Source organism: Eulemur rufifrons, chromosome 15, assembly GCF_041146395.1.
Source record: "Eulemur rufifrons isolate Redbay chromosome 15, OSU_ERuf_1, whole genome shotgun sequence".
In the NCBI taxonomy this organism is placed as follows: Eukaryota; Metazoa; Chordata; class Mammalia; order Primates; family Lemuridae; genus Eulemur; species Eulemur rufifrons.
The window spans coordinates 91,570,568-91,586,917 of NC_090997.1; positions in this window are offsets into that span (position 1 = coordinate 91,570,568).

Genomic DNA, 16,350 nt, shown 5'->3' on the forward strand with positions numbered 1-16,350 from the left:
TAATGGACAGTTGATAACAGAAGAGGAACTAAGGTACGAGAATGGAAGATTCCAAGGGCCTCAAGATGGTGAAAAGGTTGAGAGGTGAGGCAGAGGCCTCCAAAGTCTAGCTCTGAACTTTTACTTCCTGTTTGTTGCAAGTATGGACTCTGCTGAGAACCTGTCTTCCACCCAACAGCCCTAAGTCTATATCTGTTTCTCTGTTTCTTTTTCTTTTTCATATGAATTACACAGTAAGATGTGATATATCAAAACTACATAGATTAAAACTCTGATATTATCACCCTCAATTTGCTTTGACATTCTGGGGCAAAGTTTTATCCATGTAGAAGTTTCATTGAGTTTCTAGACACAAAGAAAGAGCCAAAGTACTTGCCTTTAATATCCTTTTTACAGAAACCCTGGAGCTAGCTTCACTGGCATTGTATGTGCCCTAGGGCATTATGACTTTTTATGTCACTCATATTTTGTAAACAGAAAGGGCAATAAAATCAATTTCAGAGCCAGGACCAGAGTCTAGGACCCCTGACTCCCACATAATGTGATTCAATTAACAAGATATTGAAAATAAACATACTCAAACAAAAATTAGATTAACCCTAAATTGACTTACAGTTCACTGATCAGATGCTTAATTTCATTTCCAACCTGAAATGGAAAGATCTAAAGCAAGCATGCATGAGTCATTCATTAAAGCCTATGTCACCCCAACTCAAATGCCTCCTCATCTTCTTTGGCTGTTTATTTTGTCTCCAAGTCTCTCTCAGACACTCCAGACTTGAACGAGCTTGCCACACCCTGATTCTGCTCACTTACTTCTCAGTATATCTTATGCAGAGAAATAGTATAAACAACATATGCTTCTATTTCTTCCCTTCCTCAGTGAGGTCACACAATAACATTGCTTGGAGAAATAGAACAGATTAATGCCTCAGTACTAGGATAACTTCAGTTGTTTCCCACATTTGGTTAAATGTTTCTAATGTTTGTAAAAGAACATAAACATTTGTGAAATAGAAAGAAAAGACTTCAGAGAGAAATAGAGAGCAAATAGTACTTCACAGGGCTTGTCTTAATGCAAAGTATATCAAAGTAAATGCACCTGAACTAGTTGTGGCAGCTTATGGTTTAGAGGACCCAGACTTGGCATAATAGGAACAGTGACATCAAAGCATCCTTGAGTTGAATGAAGATGTCTGAAAAGATATGTGTCTTCAGATCAGGGAAGGAGGGTGAGGGATAAAGGAATCTACTGAGACAGGGGACCTGGTAAAGAAAGTCCTTTTTATTGCCCATGGGGCCCTGAAGCATAAGCAAGGCTAAGAACATCCACAATAACTTCCAGCCTCAGCTAGACGTTTTTTAGTAAGAGCAGGTCACGGAAACAGAAGGGCTGCAACTGGACCACACACCAGGTCAGAAAAAATGTTCCTGCTTTCTACCCTCTGCTCTTGCCTCTACCCTTGAAGTGCTGGCTTGGAAACCAGGACTTGCTTTGCTATTTTCACTAGCAGAGAGAAGTTCTTCTCAAAAAACGTCAAGTGAATCCATCTTGATAAGTACAATTGAACTAAGCTAATTTTAGGTGATGTGCCCCCTATGTTTGTGTAATGCATTTAAAATCATTTCAAACTGTTTTTATAACCAATTATTTTAACTTCACTATAAATCTCATGAGTTACTCAAGTTATCCCTATTTAGCACTTGGGAATATAGGGACAAAGAGCATTTAAGTGAGGTACCCAAGGTCTTACAACACAGAACTGGAAGTAGAGCTGGGGTCTCCTGATTCTTATTTGACCACTTTCAGGAACATCTGAGTGATACACACACACACACACACACACACACACACATAAAGACTAGCAAATAAGTTGGACTTTAGAGATTATTAACCTTACCATTTTATGAGTGCAGACACCAAATCCCTGTCCAAGGCCACAGTGTTAATCATTGGCAGTGTCAGAACAGCTGGGACTCAGCAGACTTACTGTTTGGCACCCATACCACTTTGACGCAGCACCTTGCGTTAAAAAGAGCAAAATATCACACGGTTCTGATGCTTCCTTTTTCAGTATTTAGACTGTTTTCCTTCTAGAGTTGTGTAGCTCACAACCTGCAATTCCAAAGGAAGTGGCCATGTGTGGCCTATTTCTATATTCTTTCTACAAATAATATATAGGCTGATAAATGACCAAGTTTCCTTGCTTGTATGTAAAACTACCATCTCAAGGTGGCAACAAAATTATTTAAAACCATGAGTCTCTGTGTGCATGAAGAGGAAAGGGTATAGATAATTAAAATAGACTTTGGTGATGAAAAGATTAGAAACTAGGTCCTGAATCTACCCTATAGGCATTTGGGATTCATGGGCCAAGGACAAGGAGTTTAGGGGAATGAGAGTGGCATCTATGATGACTGTAGGAACAACTAGATCCCAGAAGGGGAAACAAAACAAAAACACTTCCGTCACATGTTTACAGTGGCATTCAGATTGAGGTAGATTACAAAGATAATTTCTAATGTTAGATTGAAAGGCACCTCAAAAAGTCATCTCTATTATGATAGTATTTTGCTCTATTTGTAATTTAGAGAGCAATGGCTTTTTTGGTCTCATTTTATACATAAATCCATTTAAATAATCAACCACACTATGATAGGGTTGTACTATAAATCATATAGGAAATAAACATTACTTACTTTTTTTAAACACAGGAAAAAGCCTTTGAGATCAGATTTGGAAATAAGACATTTGAGCTTTAAAAAAAATGCCACGAAAATTCCAATAAAACAATTTCATTTACAATGACTACAAAAACAATGAGATACTTGGGCATAAACTTAACCAAGAAAGTGAAAGATCTCTACACTGAAAACTATAAAACACTGATGAAAGAAATGAAGAGGACAAAAATAAATGGAAGGATATCCCATGTTTATGGACTGGACAAATTAATATTGTTAAAATGACCGTATTACCCAAAATAATCTACACATTTAATATTATCCCTATCAAAATACCAATGAAATTCTTCACAGAAATAGAAAAAAAAAAAAAACCCTAAAATTTATATGAAACCACAAGAGACCCCAGGTAGCTAAAGCAATCCTGAACAAAAAGAACAAAGCTGGAAGCATCACACTGCCTGACTTCAAAATATACTACAAAGCTAGAGTAACCAAAACAGCATGGTACTAGCATAAAAACAGACTCACAGACCAATGGAACAAAATAGAGAGGTCTAGAATAAATTCACAAACCTACAGCCAACTGATTTTTGACAAAGGTGCCAAGAACACACGTTGGGGAAAGGATAGTGTCATCAATAGGCAGTGCTGGGAAAACTGGATATCCACATGCAGAAAAATGAGACTAGATCCCTACTTTTCACCATGTACCAAAATCAACTCAAAATGGATTAAAGACGTAAATGTAAGACCCAAAATTTTTTAACTACTAAAAGAAAACATAGAGAAATGCTTCATGACATTGGGCTGGACAAAGATTTTTTAAATAAGACCTCAAAAGCATAGGCAACAAAAGCAAAAATAGACCAATGGGATTGCACCAAACTAAAAAGCTTTTGCACAGCAAAGGAAACAATTAACAGAGTGAAGAGAAAACCCACAGAATGGAAGAAAATATTTGCAAACTATATATCTGACAAGGGGTAATGCCCAAAATATACAAGAAACTTAAAAACCTCAACAGCTAAGAGACAAATAAAGGGCAAAAGACCTGAATAGACAATTCTCAAAATAAGACACATAAATGATAAATGGCTAACAGGTATATGAAACGAAGTTCAACATCACTAATTATCAGGGAAATACAAATCAAAACCACAATGAAATACAAACTCACTCCAGTCAGGATGGCTCTAATCAAAAAGACAAAAGACAACAAGTATTGGCAAGGATGTGGAGCAAAGGGAATAAGTACACACTGTTGGTGGGACTGTGAATTAGTACAGTCATTATGGAAAACAGTTTGAAGTTTCCTCAAAAAATTTAAAATAGAGCTACCACATGTTCTAACAACCCCACTACTGGGTGTATATCTAAAGGAAATGAAATCAGAATGTTGAAGATATATCTGCACTCCCATGTTTATTGCAGCACTATTTACAATATCCAAGATATGTAATCAATCTAAGTGTCCAACAGTGAATAAATGGATAAAGAAAATGTGTTTTATATATATATATATATATATATATATATATATCATGGAATACTATTTGGCCATAAAAAAGAATGAAATCCTGTCATTTGCAAGAACATGAAAGAACCTGTAGGACATCATGGTGAGTGAAATAAACAAGCAGACACAGAAAGACAAATACCACATGATCTCACCCATATATGGAATATTTAAACAATTAATATTAATTAATGAATATTAATTAATTAAAAATATTAATATTAAAAAAGCAAAGAATAGAACAGAGAATGGAGAGGAGAGGGAGGTAAGGAGGACGAGGAGAGCTTGGTCAGTGTACAAAGTTACAATTAGGAGGAATAAGTTCCATTGCACAGTAGAGTGACTATGGCTAACAGTAAGGTATTGTATATTATATATTGTAAAATAGCTAGAAGAAAGGGGCCGGTGTGGTGACTCACCCCTGTAATCCTAGCACTCTGGGAGGCCAAGGCGGGAGGATTGCTTGAGCTCAGGAATTTGAGACCAGCCTGAGCAAGAGCGAGACCCCATCTCTACTAAAAATAGAAAAATTAGCTAGACGTGGTAGCTTGTGCCTGTAGTCCCAGCTACTCGGAGGGCTGAGACAGGAGGATCGCTTGAGCCCAAGAGTTTGAGGTTGCTGTCAGATAGGGTGATGCCACTGCACTCTAGCCCGGGCAACAGAGTGAGACTCTATCTCAAAAAAAAAAAAAAAAAAGTTAGAAGAAAGGATTTTGAATGTTCTCACAACAAGAAAGATAAATAAGTGAGGTAATGGATGTGTTAACTACTCTAATTTGATCATTATACAACATATATATGAATTGCAACATCAAATTGTACCCCATAAATATGTACAATTCCAATGTTAATTAAAAGATTTTTTAAATTTAAAATCCACATCTCCCACAGAAATCAGTCAGTCCAAGTTGTTTACAGGTACTGGTTCTATAATTTGCCCAGATGAATATTCATTAAATACTAGATACTGATATCCACGTTAGACTCAGAATGAGCTGCTGCCAAGGAGTGAAAAACTAAGGAATTTACCATCATTCAGATGCACTGGGGAAGAAAAGGGCAATGCAATTGGAGTCAGCCCCTGAAATACAACCGCTTCAAGAATGCACCGTCACAGGGGATGGCAGGGCCAAGACTTCTGTCCTGTGAACTTGAGAGGCCACACTCTGCTTTGACCTCCCCCAACCTGTTTGCCTCTGGCTGCATGACCTGCAAGCTCTTCCCAGCTCTCTCTGGCTTGGCTGCTGCTGGCTGCCTCCTTCTCCGGCCCGAGCCAGGCTGGCCCTGGTCCACTGGTTCAGTCGTGACCCTCTGCCTCATGGCCCTGGCTCACTCACTCAGCCTCTTACCCTTCCTGACTCTCTTGGGAATGAAGAGCAGAGGTATGCTGAAACACTGAAGATAATATTAATACACGCTTGGAGGATGATTTTTTTTTATTAAAGGAAGTGACTATTATAGTAGCACCTTGTAGCATAGAATTATTAAGTACTCTGTAACATGTGTCTACCATCCTCCCCTATGAATACATCTGTATTTTCAAGAGTTTGAAGCAAGATTACATGAAATAAAATTCACACAATAAATATACTAAGTAGGAGAGAGACATCTAAAACCAGAAAACAATGGTCATCTTTAATAACAAAACAACAACAAAAGACAGAAATTTACAGAGATCTACCTACTCTTCATACCAAAGTCTGTATCAAACTTAAGTATTTTACATTAGTGTAAGATTTTATGCTGAATATAAGTTAATGATGGCTCAGGAGCTGAGGACTTGATACCTTAACATCAGGCTAGAACTAGCTTAGCGGTGGAGGCAGTGTCTGGAGCATGAACTGATGCCAGACATGGTGAATTTCCAATTAAGATGTCAGGGGATGTACTCAAAGCCCTCCTGGGAATTGAAAAAGTAACTTTTATGCTAAGAGTCTTCATATTTGCCTTGGCTCCTCGAACATAGATTATTTCTTTTTGTGTTTTTAAATTTTTTTTTCCTAGAATGGAGTTCTATTTTTATAAAAATCATTGCACATTTTTAAAAAATTTCATTAGGGAGAATTTCAAACACATATAAAAGTAGAGAGACTAATATGCTAAACCCTGCTGTACTGTCACCCAGATTGAATAATTATAAGCTAATAGACAATCTTGTTTCAGCAGAACCCCTTGCTCTGCCCACCTAGGTTATTTAGAAGTCAATTCCAGGCATCCTATCATTTCTTTATGTATCACTAAAAAGTATAGACTTTCTGTAAATATATCAATAATATTGCTATCACAACACCTTGAAAATAATGATTCATTATTATCACAAAATATCAGATCTGTATTCAAATACTTCCAACTCTTATATAATTTTTAAAGTTTTTTAAGATCACAAACAAGGTTGGGCATGGTGGCTCATGCCTATAATTCTAGCACTCTGGGAGGCCAAGGCAGGAGGATTGCTTGAGGCCAGGAGTTCGGTACCAGCCTGAGCAATAGCAAGACCCATCTCTATAAAAAAATAGAAAAAAAATTAGCTGGGTGTGTTGGCACGTGCCAGTAGTCCCAGCTACTTGGGAAGCTGAGGCAGGGGGATCACTTGAACCCTGGAGTTTGAGGTTGCAGTGAGCTACCATGAGGCCACTGCACTCTACCCGGGGTGAGAGCGCAAGACTCTGTCTCAAAAAAAAAAAAAAAAAAAACCTCACAAAGTTAAATCCACGCATTGTAATTGGTTTGTTATGTCTCCTAAATTTCTCCTCTTTGAAATAAAGCTATAATTTATATACAGCACAATTCACCCTTTTACGTGTATGATTCTGAGTATCAACAAACACAGTCTTCTAATCACCATCACAACCAAGATACAGAATATAGAATATTTCTGTCACCTTAAAAACTTTTCTTGTGTCCCATTGTTGTCAAACCGTCTGCCCACCCTCAGGACCTGGCAACCACTAAACCTTTTTTTGTCCCCATAGGTTTACCTTTTCCCTGATATCATACAAATGGAATCATACCATATTGCCTTTTGAGTCTGGCTTCTTTCACATAGCATAAGTGCTGTAGGTATTAGAATGTCTCCCCTCTTATTGCTGAGTAGTGTTCCATTCTGTGGATATACGACAGTGTGTCTCATCATCTACCTGTTGAAAGACTTCTGTGTGGTTTTCAGGTTTTGGCAATTACAGTTCAAGCCTCTCTAAATATTCATTTATAGGTTTTTGCATGAAGATAAGTTTTTAATTCATTTTGGGAAATACCTAAGAATATGATTGCTGGGTCCTATGGTAAGTGCATGGTTAGCTTTATAAAAAACAGCTGAAGTGCCATTTTCTAAAGTATTTTGCATTCTCACCAGCAGGATAGGAGAGTTCCAGTTGCTCTGCATCCTCACTAGTATTTCATATTGTCAGGTTTTTTCTTTTAACTTTAACCATTGTAATAAATATATAGTAGTATTTCATTATGGTTTTAATTCACATTTCTCTAATAAGTAATGATGCTGAGCAACTTTTTATGTGTTTATTTGCTGTTCATATCTTGTCTTTGGTGACGTGTCTGTTCAATTCACTTGCCCATTTTTTAAATGGAGCAGTTTGTTTTCTTAATGTTGTTTTGAAAATTATTCATGTATTCTGGATAAAAGTTCTTTATTAAATATGTTTTGCAAATGTTTATTTCCAGTCTGTGGCTTGTCTTTTCATTCCCTTAACAATGTCTTTTTAGGAGTGAAAGTTTTTACTTTTGAAGACCATTTTAATCTCTAGGTTCTTCCCTTCTCTTTCATAATTCATAAAAATGTATTTGTTGAAGAAACTTGGTTGTGTGCCACACATTGTGATTGGTTGATGTGTCTCTTAAGTCTCTTTGGACCTTCTTCTTCCATCTTTCCCTCTCTCTTTTTTAATCCCTTGAAATTATTAATAATTCAGTAAAGAAACCAGGTCATTTGTTCAATAGGATTTCCCTTAGTCTGGTGTTTACTGATTGCCTGCCACTCCCATGTTTCCTGCAAACTGGCAGTTAGACCTAGAGGCTTGATTAGAATCAAGTTCAAGTTTTCATAAGAATACTCCGTTAGTGTACTTCATTCAGGAGGCACATGTGTCTGATGATCTGACTTTTGGGGATATTAGCAGCTGTTGAAAATTAAGGCTATTAATATTTTTTTTATCAAGCAGCAGAAGCTATAATCGAATATTGTTCATTTTTGAAAATTTTATTTATCTGTTACTATAATTTGACAAAAAATTTATCATAATATCTTGTAGTTTCAGAAATACTGTCAATATGCTATTTTGATTGGCCCTACCAACAACTTATTTGGCAGACTTTATTCTTATCTTCATTTTTCACATGAGGTCACTGGAGTTCCAAGATAGTAAATGACTTGTCTGAACTGACAGGCTGCCAGGAAGTGAAGTTTTATAAATCTGGATCCCATGTCTTTGATATCAGGAAATATTGCCTCCTTATCAATTGTATGTCACTGATTCAATCACTTGAAAAATTTCATTGAACACCTATTGTATGGCAAGCTCGGCTAAAACACTAAAAATTAAAGTGGTTATTAAAACTGACATTGTTCCTGCCTTTATGCAGTTTATGTGTAACGGGAGAGATTATTATTAAGTAAATAATAACATAAACAAACACAATTTTCACCAACTGTGACAAATGCTCACATTTTTGTTTTATAGGTATTTTATAACACTTATTATGAAATATTCTTAAATTGTTAGTTAGCATAATTCTCCATCTCCCTGCCACCATTTCACAGGACTTAGACTATCACTAAAATGGACATACTTCCTGTCCTTTGAAATTGGGGGGAAATACCTTCTCCAACACACATACAACCTCTATTCAATGCTGAGGAAATAGCAGAATCTCATGAAATATATATTTATTGCTTAAACAGTGATTTAGCTAATCTTATTAATACATCCATACTTCATCTTTGCAGAACTTAACTGTCTTTAAAACTCACCTAATCAGGAAAACAATCTCCCAGAAAACAAAAAGAACTAAAACAGTTGTCCAAAGAGCTGTCAAAATGTGTGAAAATGCTCAGAAATAAAACACACACATTTTTTTTTCATAGAGAATAACATTTAAACCATTTAAAACCTAAATTATCTTATTTTACACACAGCATTTTTGAGTATGGCTTTCTAATATCTTAACCTGCCACAGAGTAGAGATCACAAATTGAAATATAACAAGATTTAAATGAGCACATACACTAAGAGCAGGAAGAAATAATTACCTTAGCGTCTGATGAAAGATGACAAGGCAGGAAAATTCAACCAGATAAACAACAACAACAACAACAACAACAAACCCTACATCTGTCTCGTGACTATACATTTCTATTAGTCTCAAGGGCAGTGCCAAAACTGATGTTTATAACAACAACAGCACATAAGAAAATGTAGACATATTTAGTAAATTCTGTTTAAGGAAATGGAAGTATGTGTATTTATTAAAATTTTTATTTAAAATGGTTAAAACAAAACAAAACCAAAAATACGGCCAAACTATTTTAAAGCTAAAAAGAGTAACTCTTAGTTACATATATCATGTGGCTTTTTAGAGTATTTAATTTCCAAAGGTTTCTGGACAGCCAAGTTTTCATTGGAAATTTATATAAGAATTATGTCTAATGGAACAACAATACTTCTTAGAGCTCTGATTAATCATCTTGTGTTGACACAGATCCCTGGAGACACTCTCAATTCAAAGTCAAAATCACTTTTATTGACTCCTTTATTGACTCACCTCTATTTCTTCAGCAAGAGCTCAAAATGTAGTCTCTCTATTTACAAAAAGGAAATCATTCACCTTCCTATTACAGAGTCATCTGCTCACGATAGTTCATTCAGCAGACACTTACTGTGTGACTACTACATGCCAGACTATGACTATTCCTGCATGAAGAACAGACAAGCAGTAGGTAGAACTGGTTTACTATTGGATCACTGCTGTATTCTTGTTCATATAAATGATGAGAAATAATGGTTAGAAACAAGTTCAGAATTTTTGCATTAGGTTTGATCTATTGTCATCTTTTGATTTAAATTTAAGGATGCATGAGCCAAGATTTATTATTTCAGTATACACAAAAGGCTTTCAATGTGAATTCTGAGACTTTACCTCAAAACTACCTGCAGACATAAGAGTGGATAGGAGCTGATTAATTTCCACTCCTAAATGGAATCAGTAAATTGGCACAATGGTTGTATTAATTAGATGCATGCTCTCTTACCTTAGCAAATAGTAAGGGATCCAACCTCATAGGAATGACAGGGTGGTTTCAGTAAATAATAGCAATAATATTCCCTGATTAATATCAATGATACCCAAACCCAAACTGTCATTTTGGTGTCCAGTCCATGCTATGTAACTGCACTTTGAGGAGTGAATTATTTAACATTAGCAACAGGGTGAGTTCTCTGGGATACTTCTTTCATGGCTACCTGATCCGGGCAGGCCCATCTGGAAACAGACTGCTCAAAAAGGAACTATTTCACAGGTACCAGGGATTTCTGGCAAGTACTTCTATAGATATGCATGATACAATCATAGTGTAGGCCCTTTAACAGAAAATGAGTTAATTTTGTCCCCTTACCCTTCCCCCTCAAAATGGATAAATACTTTTAAGAATCAATGTAGCATGTCACCTTGTCCACTGACCTTGATGTATACCTGACAAATGATCCCTTTTGGAGGCTATGCCAGAGCATAGCTCAAGCCTTGGTGTCCCCAGTGTTTTATAGGGAACTTACTATGTTGAGACAGGCATTCAGATACACTACCTTATAATTTTTTACTAAAAATTATAGTATGATTTTTTAACTAAAATCATAGCCAAATTATCTGGAACAGAAAGTTGGGGCATTTTGACAATTTATTATTTTCTAAGATGATCTTGGTTCTGCCTATGGAAATTCCCTCACTTACCTCCATGAAGAAGTAGAACAACTTCAGGAAAATGTCTTCAAGTTCTTTATTTTTCACAAGTTATCCATTGTAACCCTAGCTCTTTCCCACAGGGGCCATATAAATGTATTCTTAATTGGCACCATAGAAGAATTGCTAGCTACTTGCCAGAAAGTACATTCTTGAATATTTTATCACTCAAGTATCTGTTAAAAGCTCAACTGAGGGAAACAATGTCTATGGATGATTTTGGAAAAATACACATTTTATCCTTTCCTTCATATTTTGTTTCCACTGTGCCTGGTAAAGTACTAGGTGCCCTATAAGTAGTATTCAATTTGTTAATTGAATAAATGAAAGAACTCTTTTGCTAGATTAAATCTCTTAAAAGCTAAGACATATATTTCCGTAACATATTATTGGGGCCCTTCAGAATTGATTAATACCCTGGTCTTGCACTGATAATTGCTATGTATCCTCCTATGGAATTCATGTGTTTATATTTCACACTCTCTACTTGATACAATGCCTGAACAGTTTTTTTTTCTGGTATTAGTATAAGGAATAGCCTTACTTATCTTAAGAAATTGGTTTGTTTTTATTTCGTGGATGCCAATAAATTATGTTACTAGATTTCCCTTTTGCCATTTGTTGTCACAGAGTAAAACTTACAGCTCAAATTGATAATATGACTGCTTTTTTCCCCTTTTTTTGAGACAGGGTCTCACTCTATTTCCTGGACTAGAGTGCAATGGCTCATCGTAGCTCATTGCAACCTCAAACTCCTGGGCTCAAGTGATCCTCCTAGTAGCTGGGACATGTGCCACCATACCTGGCTAGTTTTTTTCTAAATTTTTTGTAGAGATGGGGTCTCGCTGTTGCCCAGGGTGGTCTTGAACTCCTGAGCTCAAGCAGTCTTCCCACCTTGGCTCCCAAAGTGCTAGACATTTTTCATCTAACTCATTGCTGCTTCCACTTTCTGTCCCGATGCTTGTTTTTCCTTTTTACCCTTGTATAATTTGCAGTTGATGATTTATCAGCATATTTATTGGTTGCTTATTGCTATATTTTATATATTCTTTTAATGATCTTAAATCTCTTTTAAAGTAAAGTATTAATAAACAAAAAATTTAATCCAACAATTAAATAAAATATTGTCTATTGCATAGAAGAATTTGATAGTTGGTAATCTCTGCTTTTAAAAGCTGCTAAGACAAGACAATCTTGTAGAGTATTTTTATTGTTTGTTCCACCACCCACTTCCTGCCTTCTTCTGAAAAAAGCAATTTATTCTTCTGGAAACTGCTCCTCCTTCCATTACAATTCTGCCTCCTAGAAAGTGTTGAGGGCTCCAGGGACGGGCAACCAAACCAAGCTGTTCTGTCAGAGGCAATCCTCAGGTTGTTGGTTTGTTCATTTGTTTGGGGGGTTCGGGGGATGTCTGTGAGGCAGCCCTGTCCTATGATGAAATTGAGATGTAAAACTTAGGAACTGTCAGTGATCATATTTCCTGCCACATGAAGAAAGCCTGGCTCAATGTGAGAAAAAGTTGGCACGGAGCAAAGAGGCAGCAAAGAGAAAGTGAGAGAGAGAGGAGAGAGACCTGGCATCACTCAAGTTCCTGGTACTGTCTGTTCCTCAGACCCAACTGAATGTTTACCTTTCACATAGTTTGAGCTTCGCCCTGTCTTTAGATTTTGTGAGATAACAAATTCTTTTCCCTTTCCTGTGTGGTTTCACTTTGGGTGTCTGTCACTTTCAGGTAGGAGTCCTTACTGATGTATGTGGCTTTCAAGATTCCTTGTGGAAAGCTTTGGCCCTAATCTTCACCAGCCCCACAACCTGCCTTTCAGCAATGATGTGATTTACTCTTCATCTTGGAAAGTCTATATTTGGTTCTAACTTTCCTTTAAAATAAAATCAGCTTTGCCTCTTACAGATTTACATGGAAATTTCTTTTGCAAAATACTAGTATTGCAGGCATTTATTAGGCACCTCAAACTCAAATCATTTGCTTTCTTGATTATGTCAAAAGTTGGACTCAAACAATGGCTATTGGAGATGCAGGGACATGGTAACTAGCATTTTCCACATTGTTCTACCTGTATCTCCATATTAAATCAACAGAAAGCTTTATGCCTGGGCAAGTAGACTAGAAAGAATGTGATTTTAGATCAGGCAGACCCAAATCCATGCCTTAGCTTTACAATGTGACTCTGGCCCTCCATCCCTCACAGTTCCCCTAGGTAAGTTGTAGAAGAACAATAGCATCTGCCTCACAACATTGTGGGAGAAAATATGTGTAAAATCCTAACACAGTGTCAGCAGTAATAAGTGGAAGCTATTATCACTGTGTTGGCTCACTATGGAAAGACCTTTTCAAACCTCTAACAATTTGCTTTGAGCTTTTACTTGGAATGCATACCTTCGCCAACACACGCAAGCTGTATGTATGTATCTGCATCCTTTGTACAGCTATTAATTACCTAACCCCTTTATGGAAATATCCTTATACTATATCCCTTTTTGGATTTTGTCCTAGAGGAATAATAAAGACATTTCTGAATTGCTGATTTTCTTTTCTATCTGCTGATAAAAGCCATATGAACTCATGCTGTTCCCCCTCTCCCATCTTCCTTCTTTTCTTCTTTGACTGTCAGTGAGACTACAACTAAATTTAATGCTCTCTTGCATAAAACTAGATTGAAATATCTACTCACTACCTCTTTAGTTTACTTAACACTTATTATTTTTATTCTTTCAATGGTTACATTGTGTGTGACTTTTATTTAAGTGAGCTTTCTCAAATGATTCCTGGAAGTAGGCAGCAGTGTATAAATCCTATGTGCAATAAAGGCCTGTCCTATTTTAGCAACCCTCAAATGGAGAATGGCTGAGCCAGGAGTATGAGGGTGTGTTTGACAGGTGTTGGACAATGTGCTTCTGCTTCCTGAAGACCACCCTTCAGGCAGCAGGTCCACATTAGCCAGCCCCCTATTCTCACTTCTGGCCAGGCTTTGCGAGAGGTACCCCTGTCTTTCAGACCCCAGAGTTCATGCAACCCATTGCCTTCCATTTATGAAGGGGAACCACAAAGTTGAAATTTCCTCAACTTGATTCAGGGCAACACCGGACTCAGGCAAGGACATGTCTATTGCTGGACACATGGTAGGTAGACATTTAGGGAATTTATGTCTTCCTTAGTGCCTTCGACAGTCATTAACCTCCTCTCTCTCAAGAGGACTTGATCCTCCTTTATGTTTTTGTTCCTTTGTTTTTATGATACCTACACTTGTTGTCTATTCACCTATCTTTGTGCTCCTAGAGCAAAGTACCACAGACTCAGTAATTCATAAGGAGTAGAAATTTATTTTCTTACAGTTCTGGAGGCCGGGAAGTCTAAGATCAAGGCACCGGTGGTATCGGTGTCTGGTGAGGGCTGCTGTCTGCTTCCAAGGTGGCACCGTGTTGCTGTATCCTCCAAAGGGGAGGAGCGCTGTGTCCTCACATGGCAGAAGGCTAGTCCCTCTGTCCAGCCCTTTTACAAGGAATTCCAATTCCATTTTTTTTTTTTTTTTTTTTTTTTTTTGTTGAGACAGAGTCTCACTTTGTTGCCCAGGCTAGAGTGAGTGCCGTGGCGTCAGCTTAGCTCACAGCAACCTCAAACTCCTGGGCTCAAGCGATCCTACTGCCTCAGCCTCCCGAGTAGCTGGGACTACAGGCATGCGCCACTATGCCCGGCTAATTTTTTCTGTATAGATTTTTAGGTGTCCATATAATGTCTTTCTATTTTTAGTAGAGACGGGGTCTCGCTCAGGCTGGTCTCGAACTCCTGACCTTGAGCAATCCACCCGCCTCGGCCTCCCAGAGTGCTAGGATTACAGGCGTGAGCCACCGCGCCCGGCCCCAATTCCATTTTTGAGGACAGAGACCTCATGTCTAAATCACCACCTAAAAGGTCACAACTCTTTTTTTTTTTTTTTTTTTTTTTTTTTGCAATTTGATAGCACTGAATATGCTTTTTATTTATTTTTAAATTTATTTCAACAGATTTAGGTGGTACAAGTGTTCTTTGTTACATGGATGAATTGTATAGTGCTGAGGTCAGGGCTTCTATTGTACCCGTCACCTGAATAGTGTACATTGTACGTGATGGGTAATTTTCGATCCTTCACCCTCCTCCCAGCTCCCCCTTCTTAGCTTCCAATGTCCATTATATTGCTTCGTATGACCATATCTACCTACCCTTTAGCTCCCACTTATAATTCGGAACTCTTAATGCCATTGCATTAGGGATTACATCTCAACATGAATTTTGGAGTTGACAAAAACCTTCAAACCATAACACCACCTGCTTCCCCTACTAGAACAAGGACCCATTGAGGTTAGAAGCTGTGACTTACTCCTTTCAGAATCTCCAGCATATCCCACAAAGCTAGTGCATAGTTTACACAATATATTGAAAAAAATAAATGAACGACAATGATCTTTATTGAGAATATCCTCAGCATAGCAATATGAAATGATCATTAAATGATTGCTTCCCATATATTTATTAATCTAAAATGTAAGAGGTAAAAATATGTAAATAATTATTTGCTGCCAAGAATAAAATCTAAATAGAAATCATTCATCACAATGGCATTTTGTTCTCATTTCCAGAAATCAGATTTATTTCTTTTGTAAAGAACATTTGATCTCAGGGTAAAGTCTTGCAGTTAAAGGGATATAATACATTAATATGCAAGAATTAAGTTAACTTTTCAACTGTTCTATCTGGAAATATCTCTAATAGAAAAATAAAATCCAGGAAGTTTTTCTGGGATAGTAGGTTTTAAGTTGCTTCTTAAAATATTATGTGCCATTTCCAGACTATATGGCAACCCAGGAGTCTTTGGGATTTAGATATTCTGGCCCCTGGAGAACCTCTTGGGACAGTTGCTCTCTGGTCACCGTCCCATTCCAAGGCTGCCTTTTGGGTTGTATATAGTAATGCTACTGAGTACTAGCAAACTGTTGTATAAAAATAGAAAGTACATTCTAGAGGTGAAACATGTTTTCATATCCTTTTAGGTAAGGTTTAAGAAAAACATTTTGCATTTCCAAATTCCAGAAATTATTCCCTGAAAATCTCCTGAGATAAATAAACCACACATTTTCTTTATTTAGCTCAGAAATAGCAAGTTTGAATTAGCCAATAGACTCTTCAC